An 11,933-nucleotide genomic window follows, 5' to 3' on the forward strand; every position below is an offset into this window, starting at 1 on the left:
TATTAATTAAAACCATGTAACATAATTATTCAAATATGCATCATATAATTACATATATAATCATAAATAAGATTTTAAAAATATGTCAAGATAAACACATATTTGGTTAAATAATGTATCAACATTCATCATACTATCAAGAATTTCATTTCAAAAAGCATTCATCATACCAAGTTCACATCTAATTATATAAAGTCTATCTTTATCAAGAGATTTTGTAAAAATATCAACTAATTGATGCAAGGTATCAATATATTCAAGCAAAATATCACCCTTTTGAATGTGATCCCTAATGAAATTATGCCTAATTTCAATATGCTTAGTTCTTGAATGTTAAATTAAAGTTTTGGTGAGATTAATGGCACTGGTATTATCACATTTAGTGGGTATGTGATCCATGGTAATTTCAAAATCCTCCAATTGTTGTTTAATCCATAAAATCCTCCAATTGTTATTTAATCCATAAAACTTGAGCATAACAACTACTGGCTGCTATATATTTAGTTTTGGTTGTGAATTGAGCAACATTATTTTATTTTTTGAAAAATCATGATATAAGTATATTCTCAAACAATTGACAAGTACTAGAAGTGCTCTTTCTATCAGTTTTACAACCACTAAAATTCACATCAGAATAGGCGTGTAAAGCAAAAAATAAACCTTTTGGATACCATAATCCTAAGTTAAGAATGTCCTTAAGGTATTTAAAATTTTTTTTAATAGCAAGTAAATGTGATTCTCTAGGTGATGATTGAAATCTAGCACATAAACACACACACTAAATATTATATTTGGTCTACTTGTAGTAAAATATAACAATGAATCAATCATAGACTTATATAATTTGGAATCAACATATTTACTCCATTCATCTTTATCAAGTTTTGTTGAAGTGCTCATAGGTGTTGAGTATGATTTTGATTCTTTCAATCCAAACCATATGAGCAAGTTCTTAATGTATTTTACTTGATTGATGAAGGTACCATCTTTTGTTTACTTTACTTGTAATTCCAAGAAGAATGTAAGCTCTCCCTTCATGCTCATTTTAAATTCACCTTATATAATCTTAATAAATTCTTGACAAATAACTTTATTAGTTGTACTAAATATAATATCATCAACATAACTTTGCACAATGAAAATGTCATTTCCTTTTGTTTTAATAAAAAGTGTAGTATCAATATTCATTCTATTAAAATCATTTTCAATTAAAAATTTTGACAATCTTTTATACCAAGCTCTAGAAGCTTATTTTAAACTATATAAAGTTTTTGTCAATTTGTAAACATGATTTAGAAATTTAAAATTTTCAAAATTGGAAGGTTGCTCTACATACACCTCTTCATTTATAAAATCATTTAGAAATACACTCTTGACATCCATTTGAAATGCTTGAAATCTTTGAAAGATACAAATGCAAGCAGCATTATAATGGTTTCTAACCTTGCAACTAGGGCATAGGTTTCATCATAATCAAATTTTTCTTCTTGACTATACCTTTGAGCCACCAACCTAGCTTTGTTTCTAACAATATTGCCATGCTCATCCGTTTTATTTTTAAAAACTCATTTAATGCCTATATAAGATGATCACTAAGCCTAGGTACAAGATTCAATGCTTGACTTCTTTCAAATTGGTTCAATTCCTCTTGCATGGCCAATATCCAATGATTATCTCTTAAAACTTCTTTTATGTTCTTAGGTTCAATATGAAAGAGAAAAGCAACATAATTACACATATTGTAAAAAGATCTAGTTTTTAATCCTTTTGTTAGATCTTTAATAATCTCATTATCTTGGACATACATCATTTCTTTATGGTAATTTGGTTATTGCTCTATTTATTTTGGTTTCTCTAAAAACTCATCATTTTCTTTTTAAGTGTTCTTCTTAATGTCATGTGATGCATCATTGATATATTTTTAAAGTATAACTACATTATCATCATCAAAAGACATTTTTTAGAGGTGAATTAGATTCATCAAACATAATATGTATAGACTTTTAACAACTAATGTTTTTTTATTAAATACTCTATAGGTTTTTAAATGCAAAGAATATCTTAAAAAAATGTCTTCATCACTTTTTGCATCAACTTTTTTAAGATTATCTTTTTTTATTATTCAAAACAAAACATTTGCAACCAAAAGGATGAAAATAACTTATGTTTGACCTTTTTTCTTTAAAAAGTTCATAGGAAGTTTTTTTTAAGATTGGCCTAATCATAGCTCTATTTATAATATAACAAATGTATTTATGGCTTCTGTCCAAAAATATCTAGGTAAATTATTTTCACAAAGCATGGTTCTAGCCATTTCTTCTAAAGTTTTATTATTTTTTTTACTACCTCATTTTGTTAAGGAATTTTAGGAGTAGAAAAATTATGGCTAATACAATTTTCACTATAAAACACATTAAAGTCAAGGTTTTCAAATTCTTAACCATGACCACTTCTAATACTAAAAATTGAATAACTTTTCTTATTTTGTATTTACTTGCTAAAAATAATGAATTTTTCCAAAGCTTCATTCTTTGAATGCAAAAAAAGAACCCATTTATATATAGTAAAATCATCAACAATGAGAAACCCATATTATTTTTCACCAAGGCTTATTATCCTAGTAGGATCAAAAAGATCAATATGAAGTAGTTGAAAAGGTTTAGTAGTTAAATACAATTCTTAGATTTGAAAGGGATTTTTCTATGTTTTTCTTGAGTATATGCATCACAAACCTTGTCATTTTCATATTTCAATTTTGGTTAACCAATAACCAAATAATTTTGAAAAATTTTGAATCATATGCATGCTTGTATGTCCAAGTCTTCTATGTTAAATCCAACTTTTATTTTCTTTTTGAGCCATAAAACAAATATTTTTAGAAGATAGATCATCCAAATATACCATTTAGTCTTGATATCAATTACTTGATAGCACATGGATTCAAATATAACTCTAAATCCTTTGTCACACAATTGACTAATACTAAATAAGTTATGCTTGAGTCTATTCACAAGTAAAACATTTTCAATAGTAATAGAAAAATTGTTACTAATGGAGCCAATTCTTTCAATTTGGCATTTAAAGTTGTTTCCAAATGTAACATCTCCTTCACTTTAGCCTTGAAATCCTTGAATTGAACCTTGTCTCTGACCATGTGTTTTAAGCATCCACTATCAAGGTACCATGGATTGTTCTTGCTTGAATTTACCTTGTAGCAATACTCATCCACCTTGAGCTCAATAAGAGCCATGAGACATAGGTTGGGAACTTCTTCTTCATTTGGTTTATCATCAAAAAAAATTATTCTCACTTCATGTTACAACTATTGCTTTCTTCTTTGGCTTCATTATGTTTTGCTTTTTTCATAAAAGACAATCAAATTTGATATAACCCAGTTTGTTGCATTCATAGTAAATAATTTGATCTCTTTCTCTTTTACTTGATTCTCTTTTGATATTTTTCTATTTATGGTCTTCTTCTATTTGAGAATTTGTTTATTTTCTTGAACTTCCTGAATCTTTTTACAAACATGACCATTTCTTCATCTTCATTAACCTCATCTTGTCTAAATTTTTCTTCATCTTCTTGACAGGTTGATTTAAGAGTAATGCCACCTTTCTTGATTGGTTCTTGCTCGCTTTTGATCTTTAACTTATAAGTAAGTAGAGAGCCCATGAGTTTATCCACAGAGAATATGTGAGGATCTTTCGATTCTTCAATGGCTATCACTTTAGCTTTTCAATTTTTTGGTAAACTATTTAAAATTTTCTTTACCATCTTTACATTTAAGTAAGTTTTTCCAAAAGGCTTCAAACCATTAATAATGCTAGTGAAACAATTTGACATTTTATTAATGGATTTTTCTAATTTCATCTTGAATAGCTCATAATCATAAGTAAGCATGCTAATTTTAATTTCTTTTACTTGATTAGTACCTTCATGAGTGATGGCTAACTTATCCTAATTTTTTTTTGTATTTTCACAAAAAAAACTCTATTGTACTCACTAGGCCCTAATACACAAAAGAGTGTATACATTGCTTTGGTATTGAGTTGAGCCATCTTCATATCATTGACATCCCATTCACTTTCTTGCTTGATCACATATTTATCATCCACCATTTTTATTGAAATTTAAGGACCATTTACAACGTCCCTTCAAACTTTATAGTCATTGGCTTGAATAAATAATTTTATCCTAGTATTCTAATATGAGTAGTTATCACTAGAGGTGTAAATGATACATTAGTACTCGCAAGCTACTCAGGTTTGATTCGAAAAAAACTCGAATTCAGTTCGATTATTATTGAGTCGAGCTCGAGCTCGAGTAGCTCAACTTATCGATCAAGCCGAATTCAAATATTCTTATATCCGACTCGAGTAGCTCGCGAGCCTAATCGAGCTTTTTTATATTTAAATGTATTTTTATTATTTTAATTAATAAAATATTTTGAGTTCGAGTTCGAGTTCGAGCATGAATAATCGAACTCTTGTAGAGTATACGAATCGAGCTTATTTTTACATATTAATCGAGCTTAATCGAGCGAGCTCGAGTAGCTCGAATTTGATCACGAATCAAGCTCGAGCTTGAAAAATAAAACTCGATCGAGCTCGAGCCGAGTATCGAGCCCCGAATTGTGAGTCGAGCTTGAACTCAAGCTTTTCACTATTCGACTCGACTCGATTACACTTCTAGTTATCACCAACAAAAAGAAAAAGGTCTTACAATTGAATGGCCTTTACCTCTAAGAGATGTAACAACTGTTTTATTTATCATAAGACACATTTCTTATTACCCACTATATTTGTTGTAGCTTGAGGATGGTTGCTCTACATTGATTACTGTACTTCTTTGAGCTATTTCTAGGATCACTCTTAGGTTGTTAGACCTATAAAAAAGAGTACTAACTCTAATACTAATTGTTAGCTTAAAGACTTAAATTAAACCAAAATGGGATGAATTGATTGATAATAAAATTTTTTGTAATTTAATATCCAATAAGCACAAAGATCACAAATCAATTTTTCTAAACAAGTAAACATAACAAATATGAGTACTAATAATCTTAAAAGCAAGAGATTGAGATAGAGAATTAAACACTAAAATTTATAGAGGTTTGATCATTCTTTTAGGCACCTACATCATCTCCCTTAGCCTCACTTGTTAAAAAGTTCAATTCACTATGTGTTGAAAGTTACAATCTAGCTTTTCAAAGTTTTATACAATCAACAACACAATCTCTTAAGGGTTATCATTTTCCTTAAGCTCACAATCTTATAATACAAATTTTTGAAGTGTTTTGCAAACTCAAAGAACCTCTCTAAGGTTGAGTGTTTACTAATTTTAAATAAAAATCAAGATTGAGAAGAATATCAAGAGAAAATCAGATACAACAAGAATTTTTACATTTTTTTCACACTAAGATGCTCTTCAATGCTTGGAGAAAATGGTAAATAGATGTAATAAATTTTCTTGGCTTTTAGTTGCTTCAAATGTGATGGAAGACCTTCATTTCTATCTTAAGAATGGAAGATAGCCGTTCATTATATTTATTGGTTGGAGTCTTCGTAAAATTTCAAACAAAAATAGCTATTGCAAGCATTCTGGGCACGAAGGAATCGATCCCCTTTTAGGGGGGATTGATTAGGTTAGTTAAAATTAAAACAATTCTATGCATGAAAATGCACAATCAATCAATCCCTTTTTCAGGTAATTGATCCCTTAGTCTAGGTGATCGATCCCTTCATGAGGAGATTTATCCTATCTTTAAAACCCTTAAACCAATCAATCCATACAATGAGGGAATCGATTGGTTTTTATGAAATTTGCATGAGAAAGCTTTCTGGCCAAAAAATCAATCGATCCCCTTGAGGGGGGATCGATCCCTTCTATGTTAAATTGCTCAATTCTATTTTTAAACCATGCCAAGTGAATTTGAACAAATTTTTAACTGGATTAAAAGATGAAAAAGTATTTAAATTAAGTTTAGCAAATTTTTGTTGACATTTCAAAATGTTTTATCAATTCAAGGCTAATATCTAAATATAAACGAACAAATTATAGGCATATATTCATTCATTCATATTTGGTTTATTTACAAACATAAAATTGAACACAAATTCAATTTAGTTAATTCATGTGTTGGTGAATATTTAAATTAGTTGACAAAATATTAGAGTTAAAGTTTGAAATTTATGAATTCAAAAAATTTTATGTATATTATATCATTTTCAATCAAGTAAATATAAAAGTGGAAGTTTCAAGATATATTAAAATTTTAAAAAAATTATATAATTACTTTTCAGATGTGATATTTAATAAATATGAAATTCAAATCTTAATATTTATAATTTTTTATTATAAATTTATCTAAAAATATATGTAGATGAATTTAATCAAGTAATTTTGCATTTGCTTATATGAAAAGGTTTTTTAGTAATTTAACTATCATGTAGATTTTTTTTGTATTTTTAAAAATTATTATTCCTCTTGTCACTCTTTTTTATATTTTTATAGTTTACTAATTTAATTATAACACTTCATTGTTCTATCTCAATATTTAATTATTATTATTATTATGGTGATGATGGAATTGAATACTTTTTTATGAAATTTTATTTTCTTTTGGATTAATTAGAAGTGTAATCGATCGAGTTCGAGCTAATACAATATTGAGATTGAGTTCAAATTTGATTTAAAATTCAATATTTGAAATTCGGTTCGAACTCAATCGAGTTTTTTTTTTTTTTTTACTCGAGCTCGACTCAAGATAGAAATTGTGCTATTTGAGTTTGCTCGATTAAGTTTAAGTAATATGTAAAAGTAAGTTTGATTCTTATATTCGATAAAAATTTGATTATTTATATTTAAGTTCGAATTCGAATTCAAGATATTTTATTAATTAAAATATTAAAATATATTAAAAAATAAAAAACTTGATTAAACTCATAAATTTCTTGAATCTAATATAAAATTATTTAAATTTAATTCGATTGATAAATTAAACTATTTAAATTTAAATTTAATTTAAAAATAATTAAATTAAATTTAAATTTTATTATAATCAAATTCAAATAATTTATAAAAATTAATAAATCATTTATAATTTTAAAATCGACTCACTCTGCAGCGAAATCTGACTACGAGGATTTCCATTGATTCAATCCAAAGCTGAGGAGGGGTGGCGAAAAAAGCGAATGTCACATCAACTGCAGCAATGTGGACAACAAATGAAAATTACTGCTATGAAGTCTGATATGGTGCGGTTCATCCATGTGAGCACCGCGATACAGCGACTCATTGCAGAACCGTTGGACTTGGATCAGAATTCAGATTTTGTGCACGAAATGGATAACCCGACTCACTAACGTAAGGAAACAAAAAAAAAAAAAAAAGAACTGAAAATTGACTCGGCGTTTTGTTAATGGAGCAAAATGTTTGGGCTTTCCGTGAAAGCTACCTGTAATGGCACAATTTCAAATAAAATTATACAATAATGTAAAAAAAAAAAAAAACTTTATTTGTGCCATGTCATCAAATTTATTCTACGCCATCATCAAAATCATAGAAGCAAAATAGTTTCAATGTTCTGTTTTCTTATATATCTCTTAATAATTTTATCATTTTCTGTTTTTTAATTAAGTTTAAAATAATGTTATGTTTTTTTTTTTCTAATTAACTTTAGTTTATGTCATACTTTAATCTTTGAAAATAAAAATAAATATGATTAACTTTAAAAAAACGAATATTACCATTTTAAACTAATTTTTATCAATAGTCTTGAAAGAAAAAAAAATAAGAATATTGAATTTCATGCTAATTAGACTGGGCACGAGTGGAACAGCTCGTTGTGCCCACGAATTTGGCTCGAGCAGAAGTCTATCCTAGACAAAAAAAATTTCAAGCTTGAGTTCCGTTCACGGAACACTTTATTATTAACTAATTATTTTTATTAATTTTAATTATATATTATTGTAAATATTATCAAAGAAAAATATTTTCTAAGTAAGGATGTTGGTTTTCTAAATAATGTAGAATGCATTTGTTGATAAAACAATGTAAAGATAATAGATTTCTCTAATGATAATATGTACAATCAAACCACATGCACTATAAGAAATTAAGGATTTGATGACATTTTTTTAGTAGTTTTTCTTAACAAGCATTGTTACTTGATGTGTTAGTATACATTAATGGTGTTTATTATATAAACGTTACTAAAAAAATTTAACTACATTTAAAGTGTAAAATATTTTTAAATTTAAAATTTAAGGATTTTTATATATATAATGAGAAAATTTTATCTAATTTTATTATTTTAAAAATATAATTTTATAAAATAAGTATTCAAATAAAACACATCTTTTTATATTATTTAAGAGCGGGTTAATTAAAAACACCGCAAATATAATGGCAGTTTAAGGAAATACGTTGCAAATATATTAAAATTAGTGACGTTTTTTTGTTAATAAACACCGGTCATATTCTAATTGCGTTTCGCTGCGAATTAAAGCCCTAAATTAAATATGATGCCGATTTTCCCTACTACTTATTTCCCAAGTTCCTCCCTTTCCTTTCCCAAATTATGTCCTCACTCCTTCTCTGTTACAATAATCTACTCTCACCCCTTATTTCCCAATTTCTTCTCTATCTTTCCCCAAATTCTACCCTCATTCCTTCTCTGTTACAATAATCAGCTACAATAGTTTGCCACTAAAGCGCCTTGGTGTTTTCGCGCTCTTTCCCTAAAGGATAACTAGTTGTTCCAAGCACCCAGTTTTTACAATAATCTGCTACAATAGTTGCTCCGTCACTGAAGGGCACGATCTGCCCCAAGCACCCAATTGTCCCCCCTTCATTTCCCCGTCCAATGAGAAGCCCCTTATTCCTTCCTTCTTCCATTGATTTGGTTTCAGTGCTTTTGTAAGCCTATAATTTTAATATCTATTTTATATATTTTATAAAATTATTTGATATAACGTATCAAATTTAACAAGGACTTTCTTTGCTGTTTCAAGTTGTTTTTTTTAAGCATATATGTAATTTTAAGTTCTATTTTATATATTTTATAAAATTATTTCATATAACTTATCAAACTTAAATGCATCGTTTTTTATAAAATTATTTCAAATAATATTTACTATAATTTGATATATAACTTAATGCTACAGAGAACTTTACCAAGCCTTTAAGTTTTCTTTCAGCATCTGATCTGCTAGGAGTTTTGTTTGTAGCCAAAAAGCAAAAGGTCTGGGCACTGTATAGGGAAAAACAACGAGAAGAAGAACGGATCTTGGTAGCTAAAAATAAGGAAAGCTTGGCCAGAAAGAAGAAAGGCCTGAACTTGATGAAAGGTAAGATTTTTTTTTCTTCTGTTTTGGACATCCCCATGTATAGGATATTCCTTATCCATGCTGCTTTTTATGTGAAGTTCCAAGTTCAAACTGTTTGCTTTTCTACATGTGTTTAGACTTGTAGGAGCATATGTGGCTGCCAGCTAAAGCTTTAATTTTTTTTTCTTTTCTTTTTTCCATGTGATGATTGTTTGCATAGTATTTAAAACGGGGGTTGAGTTCTTATGGTATTTAGGTTTCGGCTTCTGGTTTTGATCCCTGTTTCTTTTCTCTTTTGTTTTGATTTGGGTTTTGTTTCCATAAAATAAAAGAGCATTCTGTTTTAGCAAAAAAATATGGAAATAGTTGAAGCTCATCTGTCTCGGTTTGTTTTTCCCATTTTCTGGTTTGGCATGTTTCATTCCCAGAAACTAAGCTGACTTTCATTTTGTGCATGATTTCGGCTTTCTTGCATGGGGGCTGCTTTCTCTTGGAGTTTGCATCCATTTGGGGGAAGCTTTACATGTTTATGGATCTTCTGTACATAATGACAGTTTAGGGGAAAGAAAAAAGCTTAAAACTCTGCCATTCACAGTTCCTGGTGCTTTTCTTTTTTGTTGTCTGCACGAGTTTGCATTTTAAGACTTATGTCCCATTAGGACTTATGTATGCCATTCACAGATGTTGCATACGCAGTCATAAATGCAGTAAAAAATGATGACTTCTTCAGCATTTTCACAATGGAGCAAATCAAGGAAGTTGCAGGAAAAGTGAAGGTTTGAATCACTTTTCCACATTGAATTGATCAATTGCAAAGTTGAACTGTTGTAAAGTTCTTAAAAAATTTACTCATGTAAATAATTTCTATCTCTGCCTTTTCCTAGCAATACTCTACACCATGAAACTTCCATCGATCGGGAGTTCAATATAACTTCATTATTTGATATATATATATATATATATATATATATGCCCATTTTGATCATAATTTCTTTAATCAAATCCTGCACTCAACAACTAGTGTTTGGAATTCGAGGAAACAACAGACCTAGAAACATAAAGCCAAGTCTAAGTCCGCATCAATTTCCATTGCCTTGGCAATTTCCATTTCAATTTCTTTAATGTATTTGCTGGAAACTATTGGTAGCACTAGCAGAACAAAAAAGTGAGATTAAGTTATCTGGATTGGCTTCAATATTGGAAAAACGTAGCTAGCTATTAAATACTAGCATTAGACATGTATAACTTTATTGCTATTGCTTTTTTTTTTTTTGTCAAAAAGGGAATTTAATGCATTTGCAAAAATCCTTTTATGGGACAGGAAGACATAGCAGCTTTTGAACTTGTTCGAGATTGCAATTTTTAGTATGTTGTATTTAGGCAATTCTTGAATGGGACAGATTAATGGGTTTAATGTTTTTCTTTAGACCTGAGTTATGCTAGACTATTCTCACTGACCTAGGATCATTTAGTACAGCTTTATAAGTTTGCTTAGAATTTAATTTTGACCTTTAGATATTGTTCTCCAATTACAATAATATTCTAAGCATTCGAGGAAACCAGAAGTCTTGCTATAGCTTTTTAAAGCTTTGTTTCTTTGAATATTCTATAGCTCAAAGATTCCTACTAAATGAATATTATGCAAGAGAGAGAGATAAAGGCCTTTAATAGGATATACCAACCTTCCTTTTGCATAAAGGGTAATAATATGCAATATTTATTAGTTGCTTGTTTGAAACATACAAGATGGGATCTTTCTCTGAATTTTCACTTTTAGTTATCAAAATTGGACCTTTGTAAATGGAATGTAGTAAAGATAAAGCTCCATGGGTCTCACATGTGGGGCCTTGTCCAGAATTTAAAATTTCATCCAGCCTTGATTTGGTAGTCCTTTAGGACAACAGTTTCTTGTTCTATAAACAGCCCAAACACATTGATGACAAATTGCTTTTAGCTTTACTAACATTATCTTTGTGCTTTTATATTAGATTTTTAAATGAATAAATTGACCATTATGATTAAATTTTTAAAAGTTGTAAATTTAAAATGATTTAGATTTGTAATGTTAAATAAATTAAAATAAAAAACAATTTAATTCTGCCATTTCACTATTGGCCTTTTAGATTCCAAACAACTTGTAAAAATGTGGTTAATCTAATAAATTTTTAACTATTAAAAATTAGATTCTATTTTTTTATGTTACATAAATTTAAGATTATTCATAATGTTAATCAATTTGGTAAGGACAATTTTTTTTTGCGTTCAATTTATGTAAAAATACAGTTCAATAATAAAATTATAAATGAATTAAATTAATATGAATGAGTGCCCTCTTAAAATTAATTTTATAGGATTACAATAGAATTTACTGGTTTGATAATTATGTTTTCTTTTGAAGGAAGAAAATAAGGATAATACAAAATTGATTTAATGAAATACAAAATTCGACTTCATTTTTCAAGTAGATATTTGACTTTTTATTCTTTACGTAAAAAGAAGTTTTTTTTCCTTTATTTTCTGATTTGTTTTTTTTTTTGTTTTAAATTTTTGAGTTGGTACATATCTCATTTGGTTGATAAAATTGCTGAAAATTTGAAATAT

General features: G+C 28.2%; 1 long non-coding RNA gene across 1 annotated transcript; it reads left to right on the forward strand.

The window, feature by feature from the left end:
* The first annotated feature begins 8,496 nt into the window (after positions 1–8,496).
* Positions 8,497–10,290, forward strand: LOC149514721 (uncharacterized). Its single transcript, XR_016328230.1, has 3 exons — positions 8,497–8,922; positions 9,234–9,353; positions 10,014–10,290. It is a non-coding gene; the product is annotated as an uncharacterized LOC149514721 (long non-coding RNA).
* The last annotated feature ends 1,643 nt before the right edge of the window (positions 10,291–11,933 follow it).

Source organism: Durio zibethinus, chromosome 15 (genome assembly GCF_047325235.1).
Source record: "Durio zibethinus cultivar Kanyao isolate XHJ-2024 chromosome 15, ASM4732523v1, whole genome shotgun sequence".
NCBI lineage: Eukaryota > Viridiplantae > Streptophyta > Magnoliopsida > Malvales > Malvaceae > Durio > Durio zibethinus.